Here is an 18,776-nt window from a genome sequence, read left to right on the forward strand (position 1 = left end):
TGGCAGCTGGCGGGGGCCATGAAGCAGCAGCACCCACCCCAAAGAGCTCTCAGTGTTTAATGGGGCCCCTGCCAGAGTGGGTGGTGGGGATGAGCCCTGGCATGTCGTCCTGTGTCTCTCCTCCAAGGATCTGCTCAGCTCCCCGCAAGATCCTTCGCTTGAATCCTTCCCGGGGCAGTCGCCTGCTCCAGACTCCAGAAACTTTTTTGAAAGAGAATCACCCTAAAGTGCCCACGGTTCTCCCCAGCCCAGCTCTGCCCATCCAGCCTGTATTCACAGCTGCCCCCTCTTTGTCAGCATGCTCTGGGCTTGTCACCCTTACTGTCTCCCTGGGGGGGGTCCCACAAACCACCCTTCCTCCGCAGAGAACCCCCTCTCCTCCAGCCAGAGGGACCCTTTCCTCTCCTCAGTCTCCCTGAAGGGCTGTTGGCCTTGCCCGGCAGGAGTGGGAGGCTTCTGCCTTGGGGTGGACCCTCAGTACACAGGGGCTGGCTCTTTCCCCAGAGTCTTGAAAAGTTCCCAGAGACTCAACTAGGGACAGTCTGTGGGCCTGTCCCAGAAGAAGCATTCAGACTTGGGGACCAGATCTTGTACCCTAAGACTTGACAGGGCCTTGGGGAGCTCTGAGGATGTGTCTGTGTGTGGGTATTTAAGTTCAAGAGGGTTTACTTTCCCCTACTGAGTTCTTTGTTTTTAAAATTCCAGTTGTGTTAACATTACCATCTATTTTTAAAACTACTGATTTATTACTAGACAAGGCCCCTGACATCTAAGGAGTTAGGATCTGGATTTTAGGGGTGCACATAAAGAATATATACTCAGGGGACAGAAAGAAGCACAGATTAAGTCAGGAAGATCCCCTGGAGAAGGAAATGGCAACCCACTCCAGTATTCCTGCCTGGAGAATCCCATGGACAGAGGAGCCTGGCGGGCTGCAGTCCATGCGATCTAGAGACTACATGACAATTGTCAGCATCCCAGGGCTTGTGGCAAGGATGAGTCGGTGGGTACTCCACATCATTTGGAGAAGACAACCATCCCTCATCCACATACACATCTCTTTCAAGCCAATTCTCAAGTTCCTACTGTGTGTCCAGCGTGGTGATGGAAGCTGGGACTGGAAAACAAACATGATTTTGTCCTCCAAGTCCATCAATATAACAGGACAAATGAAGGGTTAAAACCAAAGTTCACATGGTGAGCCATAGAGCTCCAAGAATAGAAACCCCTAAGCTCCAATACTTTGGCCATCTGATGCAAAGAGCTGACTCACTGGAAAAGACCTTGATGCTGGGACAGATTGAAGGCAAAAGGAGGAGTGGGCAGCAGAGGATGAGATGGTGGGATAGCATCACCCACTCAACAGACGTGAATTTGAGCAAACTCCAGGAGAGAGTGAAGGACAGGGAAGCCTGGTATGCTGCCATCAATGAGATTGCAAAGAGTCGAACATGACTTAGCGACCGAACAACAACAGGAAAGCTAGGCTAGGGAACCAGGGAGGGCTTTCTGGAGGCGGTGACGTATGAGTTGCATCTGGACAGAAATGAGTCACTTATATTTTCATGGCACCTTGCAGTTTACAGATCACTTTCACATGCCTTATCTTGCATAGTTTTCTCCACAGCCTTTGGAGGTTGCCCTGAGATGAAATATTATCCCACTTTTACATGTTACACATGGAAGGGGGGGCCAGCAGTGCCCAGGGGGTTGAGTGCACTGTCCAGAGTCACACACACACACACACACACCACCCCCTCGGGTGGCTGTCCTCCTGCTTCCTGGTTCTGGGCTCTTTCAGCTCACAACCAGGTGGCCTGTGCCCTCCACCCCCTCCGCACCCGCTGAACACAGCTGAAGATGGCAACTTTCTGATAATCCCAGGCAGGCTTCCTGGAACCAGTGTGGGGGAGCTGGGGCAGCGAGGAGGGGGGACACTCAGAATAGCCTGGGGGCCTCACCCAAGACTCCACCCCCAGGAAATCCCCTGGTCTGTGGCCCCTCCGAAGGCGCTCTGACCATCTGCCCCTGCACCGAGATCCAGGGCCACTCACAGCAACTTCCTGTATCCTTCTCTCTCTCATCCCCGAGTTGGATGTTGGGCGGTAGGTGGCTTTGGGGTGGAAAGCCCACTAATGGCTGTGGCCTTTTCTTCTGGGGAATTCCACCCTCGCCCCCATGGCCCTTTACAGCCATCAAAATGTGCTTGGTTTCTGTAAAATTAGGAAGTCATTGTCACCTGTCACTCAGAGTAATCAGAGCTCTGTTCCCCTTTGAGTTGTGTTAGTCGCTCAGTCGTGTCCTCCTTTTTGTGACCCCATGGACTATAGCTCACCAGGCTCCTCTGTCCATGGAATTGTCCCGGCAAGAATACAGGAGTGGGTTGCCATTCCTTTCTCCAGGGGACCTTCCCGACCTAGGGATTGAACCCTGGTATCCTGCATGGCAGACAGATTCTTTATCGTCTGAGTCACCAGGGAAGCCCCTTCTGCTCCCCTCACGTCTTCATTTTTTTCCCCCTTCTCCTCCCCACCTAGGCCCCAGGAGCCATCATCAAGGTTTATCATTAAAGACTTTGTTAATTCCAATCTCTGGATGAAGAGGGAGTATTTGAATTCTTTTTATTATGTTTTAATTAGCTGTTAAATACATAATCAATGGGCTTCCCTGGTGGTCCAGCTGTAAAGAATCCGCCTGTCAATGTAAGAGACGTGGGTTCAGTCCCTAGTCTGGGAGGATCGCGTGTGCGGCACAGCAACTAAGCCTGTGTGCCACAACTACTGAACTTGTGCCCTAGAACTCGGGAGCTGCCACTCCTGAAGCCCAAATGCTCTAGAGCCCGTGCACCACTACAAGAGAAGCCACCGCAATGATAAACTTGTGCGCCGAACCTAGAGAGTAACCCCTGCTCGTCGCAACCAGAGAAGAGCCCAAGCAACAGTGGAGAGCCAGCACAGCCATAAATAAATACATTAATTAATTTTATAAAAAGCCCCTGCACACTGCAACTAAACCCTGAAGCTGCCAAAACAGAGAGAAAGAGGTTTCCCTCTAACTTACAGACATATGTAATACATGTACCCATAGGGGTAAAAGGTGTTGTTTTGAAGGTTATCCCCCCATCCCATGAATAGATCACACCGCATATATTGTTCTACAACTTGCTTTTTTTTTTTTTTTTTCACTTACTCTGCTATGGGGATTTTCCCCGCATAGCTCTACATTTAAAAAATTTTAACCGCAGCTTAGTATCCTGTGGGTATGATCCTTCTGCAGTTTCACATATAGTTAAAGATCAGTAGTATTAAATTACCACAAGGTTCTATGCTGTAACATAGCCTGAGCATTCCTGAAAACTCTTGCGTTCTGCAAAAGTGTGCACTAAAATAATAGGCTAAAAACAACAGGGTAGGGCTGACCTGCACAGCGTGCGTGACTTGGGAATAGAACCCTACCCAAAGTGGTGATGCATGTTTCAGGAGCAACCTGGACAGCTAGGTCAAGTGATCGCACATCCAAGGTTGCCTCCGGGGATGTTAAAACTCTCCAGCAACATTGTTGCCTGCAGGTGATGGGCCGGTGCAGGTGGAGGTGAACTCCCAGCCAGGTGGACACAGGGGAAGTGCAACCTGCTTCCTGGGATGGGTCTCTCTGGGCCCAAACCCCAGGTGCAGGCACGCTTTTCAAATCTCTCAAAATAGACCTGAAAGGGCTCTTGCTTCAGCCGAAGTCGAGTTAAGGGTCTTTTCCTTTCTGGCTGAGGGTTACCATTCTACATCTGCTGTCCCAGCTCTCCCAGTCAGAAAGAACTCCATTGAAACCAACCAGCTTCTCTTTACAACCTCAGGGGCTCCTCTTGATCGGGTGTGGGGAGGCTCTTTGGTACTATAAAAGTATTTGTTATAGAGGAAAAGGTGGTAGGAAGATGGCTAGAACATAGTAGTTGCTCGAGAAGCATTTATAAAGGACGGGAGGGAGGGAAGGAGAGAAGGAAGGAAGGGAAGAAGGAATGAGGGAGGAGAGAAGGAGGTTAGGATGCAAGAACAATTTAAGGCAACTACTAGTAAACACCGTCGGTTAAGAAGAGCATGCCTGCATCACGTCATCAAGTTCATTAACTCCTAAATGAGGACCCATGACGGATCTCTGAAGGTCCTTGAAGAAACTTTTGCTGGTGTGAGGGAGAGCAAAGACTACTTATGTGGGCCTCCCAGGCGGCGCTAGTAGGAAAGAACCCGTCTGCCAACGCAGGAGACGTAAGAGACGCAGGTTCAATCCCTGGGTCAGGAAGAGCCTCTGGAGGAGGGCATGACGACCCATTCCCATATTCTTTCCTGGAGAATCCCGTGGACAGAGGAGACTTGAGGGCTGTGGTCCATAAGGTCAAAAAGAGTTGGACAGGATTGAAGAGACTTAGCATGCGCGATGTGAGCAGAAAACATTCCTTGAATAAACAATAAGGACCTACCGAATAGCACAGTGAACTAAATTTAGTATCTTATGATAACCTGTAATGGAAAAGAATATATATATGTATGTACAACTGAATCACTTTGCTGTACACCTGGAAGTAGTGCAGCACTGTGAATCAACTCCACTGCAATAGAAAAAGGAAAACATTCTTTGAAGGGGTATCTTTAGTCTTAGATCGTTTTACTTTTTGTTTTCAGAAGATCTTTACATTGTGAAACAATAATCATAGCAAATAGTCTTTCTACGTCTGTGCCTCCCTAAATTCATATTCTTATTTGGCAAAATGCTGAATCATCAGCATTTTATTGGCCCTCAAATTTGGGGGTGAAGTTGTGCTAGTTTATCAAGTGTAAAAAGTCTGGGAACCACTGAATGTTAGACCATCCTTGATCTCTAGATAAAATGGTCCCTAAACCATACTTTGCTGACAAAGGTCTGCCTAGTCAAAGCTATGGTTTTCCCAGTGGTCATGTATGGATGTGAGAGTTGGACCATAAAGAAAGCTGAGCACTGAAGAATTGATGCTTTTGAACTATGGTGATGGAGAAGACTCTAGAGAATCTCTTGGACTGCAAGGAGATCCAACCAGTCAATCCTAAAGGAAATCAGCCCTGAATATCAGGGGAAGGATTGATGCTGAAGCTGAAGGCCACCTGATATGAAGAACTGACTCATTGGAAAAGACCCTGATGCTGGGAAAGACTGAAGGCAGGAGCAGAAGGGGATGGCAGAGGATGAGATAGTTGGGTGGCATCACCGACTTGATGGACATGAGTTTGAGCAAGCTCTGGTGTTGGTGATGCACAGGGAAGCCTTGCGTGCTGCAGTCCATGGGGCCACAAAGAGTCTGACACAACTGAGCAACTGAACTGAAACCATACTGGAAAAAGCAGTGACTGGTCTATTCTTCAGGTCCTCGGACATTCTGGCTTCATGATGTAACTGGCATAATGCGGTCCACTCATAGTCCTCTCTGTTCTAGAAAGAAGAATTACATTAAAACTTGTTTGAACTTCATGCTGTGGAAGTTTCCTTCAAGCATAGCTTATTTTTCACAATGTAAATAGGGGAAACTTGGAGGATGGAGGCCCAGAGCGTTAAGGGGACTTCAGATCCCCCATACGACCCCCTGATCACCCAGCCATCTCCCTGGGACTCTCTTCTGGTCCCCCGAGACTGGCGTTAAAGTCCCTTCACCCATGTGGCAGTGAGGGCTGGGCAGATTAAAGAGGCTGAACCGAGGCTTGGGGAATGAGTGCTCCTGGACTCAAAGCTCTTCCCCAGTGGTTAGGACCAACTGCACGTACCCAGATTTCTCTCTGGTGAAAGGAAATCAAGTCAGGCAGGGGTTCCCTAAGATGCTGCAGCCCTGGACACTGGTCTGATGGTCCTGACCACCACCTCTGTATCTAGACAGTAGATACAGATACAGATACAGATACAGATACACCTCTGTATCTTTAGCAGTAGACAGAGCCTGACCCTGAAAGGCTCCTGGGCTCGTGCCAGCAGTGGTGGTCTAATCAGGTCACCTGCTCTGGGTTTTGGGGGAACCTACCTGTTGATGGAGGAGGTCACCTGCAGAATCTTTAAGTTGCTTCCAGCTTTTATGCCTCATGAACTCCCAAGTCCACCATAAAAAAAGGCAGCCATGCAGAGACAGACTCTGAACAAATCCAGTTGCAAAGTCCCAGGCATGGAGAGGGAGATGGAGAGAGGGGCAGAGAGAGAAATCACCTTTAAGATATTTATTAACTTTTATTTACAATAGCCAGGACTTGGAAGCAACCTAAATGTTCATTGACAAAGGAACAGATAAAGAAAATGTGGTACGTATACACAATGGAGTATAACTCAGCCATTAAAAAGGAATGAAATTGGATTACTTGTAGAGATGTGGATGAACCTTGAGCCTGTTATACAGGGTGAAGGAAATCAGAAACAGAAATACAAATGTATATTAATGCTTAGGACATCTATAAAAATGGTACCGATAAACCTACTTGCTGGGCAGGAATAGAAACACAGATGTAGAGTATGGATTTGTGGACACAGAGGGAAAGGAGAGGGTGGGATGAATTGAGAGCAGCACCGACGTATTTACACTATCACGTGTTAGATAGATGGCTAGACGCAAGTTGCTGGGTAGCACAGGAAGCCCAGCTTGGTGCTCTGCGGTGACCTAGAGGGATAGGATGGGATGGGTGGGGAGGAGGCACAAAAAGTGGTGGGGGGGAATATCTACACATACAGCTGATTCACTTTGTTGTACAGAAGGGACTGGCACAGCACTGTAGAGCAACTCTACTCCAATTTTAAAAAAGATATTTACTCAGTTTCAAAGCAAAGTGCTGAACAACAGGACATTATCATTTGGGTTAAGGAGTATACAAAGCAATGGGGCTTCCCAGGTGGCTCCGTGGTAAAAAATCTTCCTGCAATGCAGGAGACACAGGTTTGATTCCTGGGTCAGGAAGATACCCTGGAGGAGGGCATGACAACCCACTTCAGTATTCTTGCTGCAGAATCCCATGGACCGAGGAGCGTGGTGGGCTTCAGTCTCAAAGAGTCAGACATGACTGAAGCAACTGAGCATGCGCACACACATACAAAGCAATATTGATGCACATTAGAATGTATATTCAGGCAGTATCTAGAGGATGATATGAAAGAACTGGTTGATCCTGGTGGCCTTGAGGAAGGGACTGTGCTGGCGCACGGGAGTGGAGAGGAGGCGCTTCATTGGCATAAACTTTTGTAATACATGTTTTGAAGTAACTGGATTTTCGAAATGAGCTTAGAGAAACATCCTGGCTCAGCCATTTAGTAACTACCGGTCTTTTGGCAAGTGACCTAACTTCCAGTTTTAGTTCCTCATCTAGAATATGAAAATAATAACCCCATAATGTTATGGGTGGGGATTAAATGAGAAAATGATATATAAAGAGCTGAGCGCCGTGTCTGGTGAGTCAGAAGGCTGCACCAAGATGTGGATGGTTTGGCTCCATGTCTGGAAGCTCACACTCGGGTTGGGAAGTCAGTCTCAGCTGGGAGGGTGCCCCTGTGTACAGGGAATGCGGTGACCGGGGGGCATCCTCCACTTTATCACGTTTCCTCCTCATCACAGCCTGGAGGGGCAGCGCGGGGAGCAGAGCTGACTTGAAGTTCACACCTCCAGACTGCAGGGCAAGAAGGGGATTCAGGTCTTACAACCACCTTGACTTGTGTGGGTCATGTTCCCCTCTTGAGCGAAGGCCATTCTCCATCAGCCGCTGGGTTAAGGGGAGGACAGAGGCTCTGCCTTATCTGCCCTGTCCTTTCCAGGCCGGTAGGACTTGTTGGCAGGTGTCCTGGAGGCAGGCGGACCGCAGTCCAGGATGCGGTGGAGGAGCAATTCTGTGTGGCTTCATCATTTTTAACTCAGCTCAGGCCCCCTCTCGCTCCCTCTCCCCCAACCCATGTACATTTCGCTCCCGAGGCCCCTCCTAACTCCTGTGTCCATGTCGGGTGGAGTGACTTAGGCAGTTTTCTCAAGTTTAGAGGAAGGAGGCCGAATTAATCAGAATATTTGGATCTGAGGACGCTGAGCTGCAGGGATGCAAAAGGTCATCTAACCTCTGGGTCCCCACTATTTCAGAGAAGGAAGTGGGGGTCTGGAGGGCAGATTGGGGGTATCAGGGTTGCACACCACTTTGTGCAGCGCTGAGACTCCATCCCAGATCTTCTGCCTCTAGGACAAGTGGCAGTGGAGGTTCTTGGGCTTTTATTTATTTATTTATGTATTTTGGCTGTGCTGGGTCTTCGTTGCTGTGTGGGCTTTTCTCGAGTTGCGGCAAGCAAGGGCTACTCTCTAGTTGTGACGCATGGGCTTCTCATTGTGGTGGCTTCTCTTGTTTTGGAGCACAGGCTCTAGACAAGCAGGCTTCAGTAGTTGCAGCACATGGGCTCAGAAGTTGCAGCTCCCAGGCTCTAGAGCACAGGTTCAGTAGTTGTGGCACATGGGCTTAATTGCTCCACAGCATGTGGGATCTTCCCTGACCAGGGATCGAACCCATGTCTCCTGCATTGGCAGATGGATTCTGTACCACTGAGCTACTGGAGAAGCCCACTTCTTGCTCTTTTTAGCTGCAGAAAAAATACAGCACAGAGTGTTTAATGAGGACTGATTTGTGTCTCTGCACGGGTGCAGGGGTGGGGGGATCCGGGGTGGAAGAAACAAGCATATACTGGGAGCGAGATGAGTACAGGGAGCTAAAGCTCCTGAGATTCAGGGAGGTGAACATCCCTCTCCCCATTGTACAGATGACAAAACCGAGGTTCAGAGAGCTCACATCAGCTTCCAGAAGTCTCATGGCTAGTCCGAGACAGAACCAGGATACGAATTCAATCCTTCTGCTTTAAAGCCTAATGCGCTTTCCACAACAATAAAGCTTGAAGTCAGGAACAGGGCATAAATTTTTCATTCTAGTCTCCTGGCAGGCTTTGCAATGACATCAGCGTGTGGTCAGCGTTGTAGGACCAACAGGGTGAGTCAGTCTGAAAGTCCTGGGGACCACCATCGAAATCCCCTTAGCAGTGGATGCCTGGGGTTCCTGGACAAGTGACATGAAGAACTCGTTCTCAGAATTAAATGTGAGTCAGTGTGATGAGGATGTGGTCAGGACCACTCGCCCTGGTCACAGTCAGCACCCTCTGGGCCCGGAGCCGTGCCATCCAGGTCGCAGACACCTGATCGGAGGATTAGTGGCCACGCTGAGCCCTGGCTCCTCTCAGGTGGCTTGAAAGAGCCTCTGTCCCATAGCAATTTCTGTGTGGGACGGTGCATTGTGACCCAATTGGACTCTTTTTCTTGGGAACTCGGAAGGAGCGGCTGCTGTGTCCAGAGCTGCGAGGAGCGAGTCGTCACGGTGAGTCCCCAGGACCTGACCGCAGAGGACTGTGCTTCAGAGGAATCGCTCAGTGCTGCAGTCTGATTCGTCTAGAACTTCTCCACTTCCTCGTAAGTCCTCACACACCCACGGCTCCTTCAAGGAGCACTCTTTGCTTTGGGGTTCTGGTCACGCCAGCTGGAGCCTTGTATTCCCTGTGGCTGTAGAGAGTCCCCGCACTTCTGAGAAGCACCCAGAATATCTACACGCTCCTATACCCATGCGGTGGTCTCGGTACCCCAGCCTGATGCTTCTCAGCTCGTATTTTGCTGGGATAAAGCAAAGCAGGGCAAGGAACTGAGGATATACACGAAGGAGTCATCATCAGGACTGACCAGAGGATTTAAGGCAGGTAAGAAAGGGAGAGGGAGTGAGGCCAGGGAGAATGAGGGTCTGGGAATCCAAGATGGTTGGAACTGAGGTTCTAGAGGGGCAAAGAATGAAAGTGTGGAATGCAAGAAACTGAGATTATGGTGGAATTGAAATTACTGGCAAAACGAGGTCTAGCGTATGAGTACGGGACTAAGTCGGGGGGTAGGTAGAGGACAAGATTGTTGGAAAGGAGGTGCTCAGGGAACCGTGTTCGCTGCACAGTACACCTCCAGAATGGAGGAAATATGTGGATGACTGGAGAAAATGACCATGATCCAGGAATTACCATTACAAGGAAGTGACAGCCCAACAGGTGGGTGTGAGCACACGTCCCTGGGACAGTCCTCTTTTTTGACTTCTGATTTTAAGATAGATTGTTGGAAGAGGCGTGAACTTATGAGTTAAATCCCCTGCATGATATGAGGCGACAGTCTCTTTAATTGTTCACGCTGATATCCCACTAGCTTTGCTCTTATGGGCCTCTTTTGGGGGCAAAGTTTGTTTGTTTGTTTTGGCCGTGCTGGGTCTCCATTGTGGCACCCAGCTTAGTTTCTCTGTGGCACGTGGGAGCGTGTTCCCCAACTAAGAATTGAACCTGCCTCTCCCGCACTGGAAGGTGGATTCTTCCCCTGGGCCACCAGGAAAGTCCTGGTTTATTTGTTTGACGATTGTAGGAGGAAAGAAGAGATGAGGTTATTCAATAAAAAGCTGTCACCCTCCTTCCTGCTCGATAATATACTGGAATTAAATATATTCCATGACAGATAAAAACACCCCCGTTTTTAACATGGATCTTAAATATGTAGGAGCCTTGGATGAGAAGGCTTCTATGTGTGCTTATACCTGGGACATAATGAGGTGTAGGTGGACGAGAGTGAAGTGGGAGATGGGCATTCGTGAAGGAAGGTAGGAGGATCCAGGTGGAGGTGAGCACCTGGAAGCCGAGGGCCAGGAATTGGTACTGCTAGATGGGCCAGGCTCACTGATCTCTTAGGAAGCTCTTCCTGCACCCTGGTTAGCAGATCAGCGGTGGTAGGTTGCTTGCTTTCTGTCTCTGTCTCTCTTCCCCACACTACCTCCCAGCTGGGTGAACTTGGGTATGTTTATACAACCTCCTGGAACCTCAGGGAACAGTGTGCATTCAGGGGCAATCCCACCGCACAGACTAACTCCCCTATGTGTGGTGTGTGTTAGTCCCTCAGTCGCGTCCAACTCTTTGTGACCCCATGGACTGTAGCCTGCTAGGCTCCTCTGTCCATGGGATTCTCCAGGCAAGAAAACTGGAGTGGGCTGCCCTTCCCTTCTCCAGGAACTATCCTATAGGGTTAAAAAAAATCTGAACTATTAAAGGAGGTGGTTTTTGGAGGCATTATAGGCACCCTGTCCTTTGCTCCTGCAGTGCTTGAGTTTTTGCTATAAAAATGTATCATATTGTTCTCATATGCATGCTAGTATATGCATGAACATGTATACTTATTTTTGTACTTTTATTTTTATTTATTCTTTTGAGTGAAAAATTTATATTGAATCCCTGAAAGATTAAAAAGGACAAAATGGTGAGTTTGGGTACCATAACAGAAAACCTCACCTAACTGTACCGTTATTCACAGGAGTGAACAAACCCCAAACATGACAAAATTCAAGTTCTTATATAATTGTTACAAGTGAATGTAAATGAACTAATCATTTTATCATAACCTTGCTTTGTTCAGTTGCTCAGCCGTGTCTGACTCTTTGTGACCCCATGAACTGTAGCCCGCCAGGCTCCCCTTTCCACGGGATTTCCCAGGCGAGAATCCTGAGAGGGTTGTCATTTCCTCCTCCAGGGCATCTTCCTGACCCAGGGATTGAATTTACACCTCCTACACCTCCTGCATTGCAGGTGGATTTTTTTACTATGCTGCTTGGGAAGCCACAACTCTTCTTTAATCATAGGAAAAAGAAAGGAATTTTATTTTTGTATTTTTAAAACTTCTGCTTCTGTTTTTGACTTAAGTGGTACCAGCTTGCTGTTGGGACAGCATAGTTTGAAGCTCAGTACATAATGGTCATGATATGTGTCCGATACGCATCTTTAAATGGAAGAACGGCTTCTCATTTGGTAAAGAGAGTCCAAGCATAGCAAGGAGTCAGGGTTGATAAGGAATCTGCGTGTCTGCTCTGTGAAGAGGGGTGTCTCCCCCACCACACCCCAGCCTCTGAGTCCTGCATGGGCAGAGGTGGGTATTGGGGTACAGTGCTCAGCGGAGTTGGGGTTTGGGCAGGGAAGGGAGAGGCAGTACCAGGCCTCCAAGCCTGGAGCAGCTTCGCTGAGATCAGCACTCGCTGGGGAAGTGGGCGGTTTGAGTTTTACTTTCAGTTTTCACTCCAAGTCATTTCAGGATGAAACTCATTTAACGGTCAGATCTCTCAGCCAGATTTCTCAGCAAACCTGGGCTCCACCCTAGCCCAGGTTGTTCAACTTGAGCTTGAGGGTGGAGCTGGGAGGGAAGCAGTGGGCATGAGGCCAACTGCACAGAAATCCATCCTCTGCAGATCGGCGATTCTCCCCGAGGGGTCCCTGGGTACCAGTGCCTGTGGGTGACGGTGGGCAGGCATCTTCCTCGGTCCTCTCCTCGTGTGTGTGTGCCTAGTCACTCAGTTGTGTCCGACTCTTTGCGATTCCATGGTCCGTAGCCTGCCAGGCTCCTCTGTCCATGGAATTTCCCAGGCAAGAATACTGGTGTGGGTTGCCACTCCCTTCTCCAGGGGATCTTCCTGACCCAAGGATTGAACTCAAATCTCCTGTGTCTCCTGCATGGCAGGGGGCTTGTTTACCCACTGAGCCATCGGGAAAACCCTGTCCTCTAAATATGGACATCCAAAAAGGAGCTCTAGGCCATCATTAGCTGCCAGTGAGTGCCAGGCTGGCACTGTGTCTGCAAAGCTGATAAGACACAACTCTAGCCCAGGGGAACTCACAGGGTAGAGGGGAAGGAGGAAGGGGAAAAAGGTAGGGATAGAGAGGTGACGGCAGCTCTCCTGGTGGCCGCTCTGTGCCAGGCGCCTTACTTATGTTATTCTCACTGTCCTGATTATGACTCAAAGGCAAGGCTTCTCAAAATTTGAGCTACGGACCACCCATCAAAATACAAGTTCCTAGGCCACACTCTGAGCCAGTGGGTCAGAATTTACTGGAGTTGGGTTGGGTGTCTTCATTCTTTTTTAATTTTTAAAAATAAAAATATTGGATTTTTAATGAAAATTTTTAAATTTTTTACTTTGTTTTACATTTTTAATTGAAAAAAATTTTTAGGCTGCACCATGCAGCCATGAAATTAAAAGACGCTTACTCCTTGGAAGGAAAGTTATGACCAACCTAGATAGCATATTCAAAAGCAGAGACATTACTTTGCCAACAAAGGTTCGTCTAGTCAAGGCTATGGTTTTTCCTGTGGTCATGTATGATGTGAGAGTTGGACTGTGAAGAAAGCTGAGCGCCGAAGAATTGATGCTTTTGAACTGTGGTGTTGGAGAAGACTCTTGAGAGTCCCTTGGACTGCAAGATCCAACCAGTCCATTCTGAAGGAGATCAGCCCTGGGATTTCTTTGGAAGGAATGAGGGTAAAGCTGAAACTCCAGTACTTTGGCCACCTCATGCGAAGAGTTGACTCATTGGAAAAGACTCTGATGCTGGGAGGCATTGGGGGCAGGAGGAGAAGGGGACGACAGAGGATGAGATGGCTGGATGGCGTCACTGACTCGATGGACGTGAGTCTGAGTGAACTCCGGGAGCTGGTGATGGACAGGGAGGCCGGGCGTGCTGCAATTCATGGGGTCGCAAAGAGTTGGACACGACTGAGTGACTGATCTGATCTAATCTGATCTTACGCAGTGTATGGGGTCTTATGCCATGTTTTCTGACCAGGGATTGAACCCATGCCCCATGCATTAGGAGCATGGAGCTTTAACCACTAGACTGCCAGGGAAGTCCCTGGGCATCTTAATTTTTAACAAACATCTTGAATAACTCATGCATTTCAAAGACCGAGATCCTGCCCCTGACTAGGGGGTAGACATTGTACATTAGTATGTTTACTAAGTTGTGTCTGACTCTGCTATCACATTGGACTACCATGGTTTTTACCAATAAGAAACCTAAGACTCAAAATAGTTCAATTGCTCAGGATCAGATAATATAAGTTGTAGGGACTTCATTCAAACTCTGAGCCAGGGTGATGGAGGACTCCACTTGACCTGGTGGAATTCTGATTTATGCCTGTCATCCTGCATCAATAATGGCAGCCTTTTCAACCTCAATGGCATTCTGGTTTAGATACTAAATTATACGGGTACCCCATGGTGTAAAAATGTTAGTCACACACTCCTATCCAATTCTTTGCGACCCCATGGACCGTAGCCCTCCAGGCTCCTCTGGAGAATTCCATAGAATTTTCCAGGCAAGAATATGTCAGTGGATTGCCATTCCCTTCTCCAGGATATCTTCCTGACCCAAGGATTTAACCCAGGTCTCTCGCATTGCAGGCAGATTCTTTACCGTCTGAACCACCAGGGAAGCCCACCCCATGGGGTTACTCTGTACCACACCACTGCCCCTCCAAAAGGTCACCCAGTGTGGTTATGGGGGATACACAGAAGATGGCAGTGTGGGGTGGGGAACCTATCATGGCCTGGCTGGGGAGGCAGAGAGGAGGTGGAAGGAGAGACAGATCAGGGAAGACATCCCAGCTGGGACACTCACCCTAACCCCCTTTCTGCCTTGGGACAGGATGGTAGACAAATGGGTTTTTTTTTTTTTCCTTTTTAAAATTTTTGGCCACACTGGGTGGCATGTGGAGATCTTAGTTCCCCGACCACGGATCGAACCCGCGCCTCCTGCATTGGAAGTGCAGAGTCTTAACCACTGGACCGCCAGGGAAGTCCGGACAACAGATCTTACGAAAGAAACTGAAAGACAGGCTTTCTTTTCCACCGAGAGCTGCAGCCGTAGCAGCTATGAGCATGCATCGTACCAATAACAGGGTGCTCACGTTGCTGACTCCTGTTCTAACCACCCACACACATCGCCGAGATGAGCAGAGAGCCGGAAGGGCAGCTGGAGGGCGTGGCTGGGCAATGGGCACTCCCAGGCCTGGGAAACTTGGGGAAGGTGGATCCCAACCCTCTCCTGACCCAGGACCCATGTGTCCCAGCATCCAGCTGAGTCATGAGACAGTTTCTGATGTAGTCTTTCCAAAGTATGACCTTTGTGGATGATCGTGGCAAAGTCAACACTGAGATCCTCAAGCCTCATATTTGATGAAAGGAAGCTCATTTCCCCCCTTCTCCAGGGACCTTTACAAACAGAACTGCCTGCACATCTTGACTAGTTTAGATACAGCCCTGCCCGGAAGCAGGAGGATGCAGGAGATGACCTCTGAGGTCCCCAGGCGCCTATGAGGTCTGTGATCATTACAACCACATGTCAGGACCTAGAGATGTCCCTGTTTCCTGCTCCTCCACCTGGTGGGGGGCTGCGGGGCCCCTTGGCTGGTGTAGTTAGCAGGTCACGTGCCCTTTTCCCTGCACACCACCCCCTACCCCAGCCTCGTCCTCTGCCTCATTGCCCCAAGAGCAGGTCCCACAGTTCTTTTCCTGGACCTCCCTCGTGTCCTGTGTGCAGAAAGGAGCTGGGGTGCGGACACAGGATGGGGCCCTAGCATTTTCCTACATCTTCTCTGACACGCATCTGGATCTTCCAAGACCAGCCTGGGCCATTCCCAGAACCAGCCTCTTTCAGTGACAAGGAGCAGGATGTATGCACGAGTACGTGCTCAGTCATGTCTGACTCTTTGTGACCCCAAGGACTGTAGCCCACCGGGCTCCTCTGTCCATGGGATTCTCCAGGCAAGAATACTGGAATGGGTTGCCATGCTCTTCTCCAGGGGATCTTCCAGACCCAGGGATCAAACCCGCGTCTCCTGTATCTCCTGCATTACAGGCAGATTCTTTACCACTTGAGCCATTGAGAAGGAGTGGGAAGCCCTCTTCCTGAAAGAGAGCCGAGACCCTCTCCAAAGCCACCCCTACAAACTGCGTCCACTCTGGACTAGCAGAGCTAGTGGCCATGGTGGCTGTGGTCAGAGGTGCCCCCAATGGCCGGATGTGGCTATTCTCTGAGGGTGCTCTTTATCCCAGAAGCCCAGGGAAGAGCATCCCTTGAGGACACGAGGCCTACACATGCATCTCTGATTTAGATCATCCTGAATCGGGCAGCTGGAGGCAAGGGATTGGCCCAGGGCCCAGCCAAACAGAGGTTCCTTGGAGCCAGCTGCTGGGCTGACAGCTCAATAGAGGGAAAGAAAGCCTGGCTGGGGTGGGGTGGTGGGAAGTGGGAGAGAGGGCGGTGGGGAGAGGACAAGGAGGAGTGGGGAGGAGTGTGGAGAGGAGGGGCAGGAGGTGGGGCACAGGCTGCTGCCCCATCAACTGGGGACACAGAGATTTTAGGGCAGAAGCTTCAGGGAAAGGTTGGGGTGGAGGGAGGGAGTGGGGTGGAGGATCTCAGTACCTCCAAGCTGGGCCTTTGGGGAGACTCCAGACACAGTCTCTGGGTTGCGGGGTGGAGGTGAGGTTTTCAGGAGAAGAGAAAAGAAAGCACTAGAACTACTCATAGGTGCAATGCATCCCACTCAGCTCACATTTATTTACACACCTACGTTTTGCACGCCAAGGTCCATGCTAAGCCCTGGACAAACCGGTAGATGAGACTCGATCTCTGGCAACTCTCTGGGGAGAAGACCCACAACATGCCCAGGAGGCAGGTGTGGGAGCAGAGGTAGGTGGGGAGTGCTGAGATTCCTTCCAGAAGGAAAGGAACACATGGGTTTGTCTTTATGTGTGAACTCAGGGATCTGAGAGCTAGGGAGCCCCTCAGGAAGGCAACATGTGGGTCAGTACCTAAAACCGCCCCAGACAAAGGCTTCCTTCCTCGGTGTTCCACTTCTCCTAGGGACCAGGTAGCAGGGACGATGGTTCTGAAGGTCAGAGAGGGAAGCTCCGATAACAATGAGTTAAAGGTTTCCTGATGTGGGGTTTTCTGTTCTTTGGTTTTGGTTTTGCCCTTAGAATTTCTTGGAGCCTCTAATACGTAAATTTCTGAGACTTGGACAGTATGGACTTTTGGATGCTGCAAGAGACTCCGTGACTTAGAGTTGTTCTGCCCCAGGGGTGGAAAGAGCTAAAGAATAAAAGACCGGATGTGGCACTGATCTTCAGGCTTCTCCTGGGAGGTCTGGGCGTCCTGTCGGTCACTCCACCTGTCCCCAAAGGCTCTTTGAAAGTCCTTCCGCAGGATTAAAGATTTGATGAACTTGGCTTTGTCTTCAGTGATTTGACCTTGGGTGAACGTTTCCCTTTATAGCCTTTCCACCTTTTTGCTCAGTGAATTGGGTCTCGATGCATTCCCGTTTTCAAGCGCTATCTGTCCCCAAAGCAGTTTTGTGTTGGACTATTCACTGTCATTTCCCTGAATTGTCTTTTATTATTTCCTCCATAGGTTCTGACTGCCTGGCCAGGCTGAAAGCACCCTGAGGGCAGAGGTACTTAAGATAGTGGTTCGAAGTTCCCCCAACAGTGTGACGAGATGGACTGGGAAGGGACTTCTGGGAGGACTGGATTTGCTTCTTCACTCAGCCACTCAAATTCCCAAAGGTCATTTCCTTCTTCTATTTAAAAAAAAAAGTGTGGGGGGGGGGCACTTCCCTGGTGCTTCAGTGGTTAAGAATCTGCCTTGCAAAGCAGGGGATGCAGATTTGATCCCTGGACAGGGAACTAAGATTCCACACGCCAAGGAGCAACTAAGCCCACATGCCACAAGGGATCCTGTATGATGCAATTAGGACCTGACTCAGCCGAATAAATATATATTTCAAAAATAAAATAATAAAATTTAAAAACGGAGTTAACTGAGCTGAGGGAAATGGATTTATAAACTAAGTTTCCATAGACCCCAAGTCATGTTTGTAAATCATTTATCCAGCTCCTGCTTACTCTGTTCTCAGCACCATGCAAGTCATGGAGAACCCTGAAATGGGCCTGTGGTTCATCCATCCCATTTCATCTGGACTGTGTGTGGATAAGGGTGACGATCATGGGGAAAGCACGCTTACAAAGCTTAAGAAAACCTCAGCATTCTGGAAAGGGAGATAGAGATATTTTTAAATGCAGGATTATCAGGCTACGTTTCTCGAGCTGGGGTCCCCATGCCATCCTCCCACTTCAGGATAGCCACATTGGTAATACAGAGCAAGCCCAGGGACAGGGCACTTTTGATTCTAAAAGGAGAACTGAGAAGGTGTTTTGCACTGAGATAAACTGGAAGCTGGGATGTTGGGGGGAGGGGGAGGGAGGGCAAGGAGGGATGGAGGTGGGGGAAGCCGGGGGCAGAGCAGACAGACCCCCAGCATGGGCACGCACCCGAACAAGGGCATGTTGTGAAGCTGTGAAGCTTGCGTGGCTCCATCCTGGCCCCTTAAGGACCACCCTGGGAAGCCCTCTAGAAAACCCATCCATCATGGACAACAGTCTGCTTTCTTTCCTCCCCGGTTCAATATCCATAGCACAAAAATGTGCTTCGCTAATGGAAACCTTGTGCTGGCCCCTCCGAGGATGCTGGCGGTGAGAGGCAGAGGAGGAAGCGGGTGTGTGACGGCCCGGAGCTCCCACGTCCGGAATGCAGTGCAGGCGGACAGGGACAGCGGCTGGGGAGCCCGGCTGGCATGGGGCCCTGTGACGGTGACAGAAGGGAGGCCGGGCAGCTGGGGGGAGCTCCCCAACCACCCAGGGATGGGCGCCACCCTTCTCTGTGCTTCTCAATGATTCAGAGGCTGCTTGGTGCGTCTGGCTGGGGTTTTCACTGGCTCTTTCAGACCAGGTTGGAGGGGGAGGAAAAAAGAAAGAAAGAAAAAGATCAAATTTCAGTTCCCCTCAACTGCCCTGGGTTTGTGCAGCCAACTGTCATTGTGA

The 18,776-nt window shown here is 49.6% G+C and overlaps 1 long non-coding RNA gene across 1 annotated transcript; it reads left to right on the forward strand.

Moving 5' to 3' along the window:
• Positions 1 to 9,482: 9,482 nt before the first annotated feature.
• LOC147372946 (uncharacterized) lies at positions 9,483 to 17,711 on the forward strand. Its single transcript, XR_015164919.1, has 2 exons — positions 9,483 to 9,753; positions 17,308 to 17,711. It is a non-coding gene; the product is annotated as an uncharacterized LOC147372946 (long non-coding RNA).
• The last annotated feature ends 1,065 nt before the right edge of the window (positions 17,712 to 18,776 follow it).

Source organism: Bos grunniens, chromosome 5, assembly GCF_055505025.1.
Source record: "Bos grunniens cultivar Pamir isolate PY7600 chromosome 5, Bosgru_T2T1.0, whole genome shotgun sequence".
Lineage (NCBI taxonomy): Eukaryota > Metazoa > Chordata > Mammalia > Artiodactyla > Bovidae > Bos > Bos grunniens.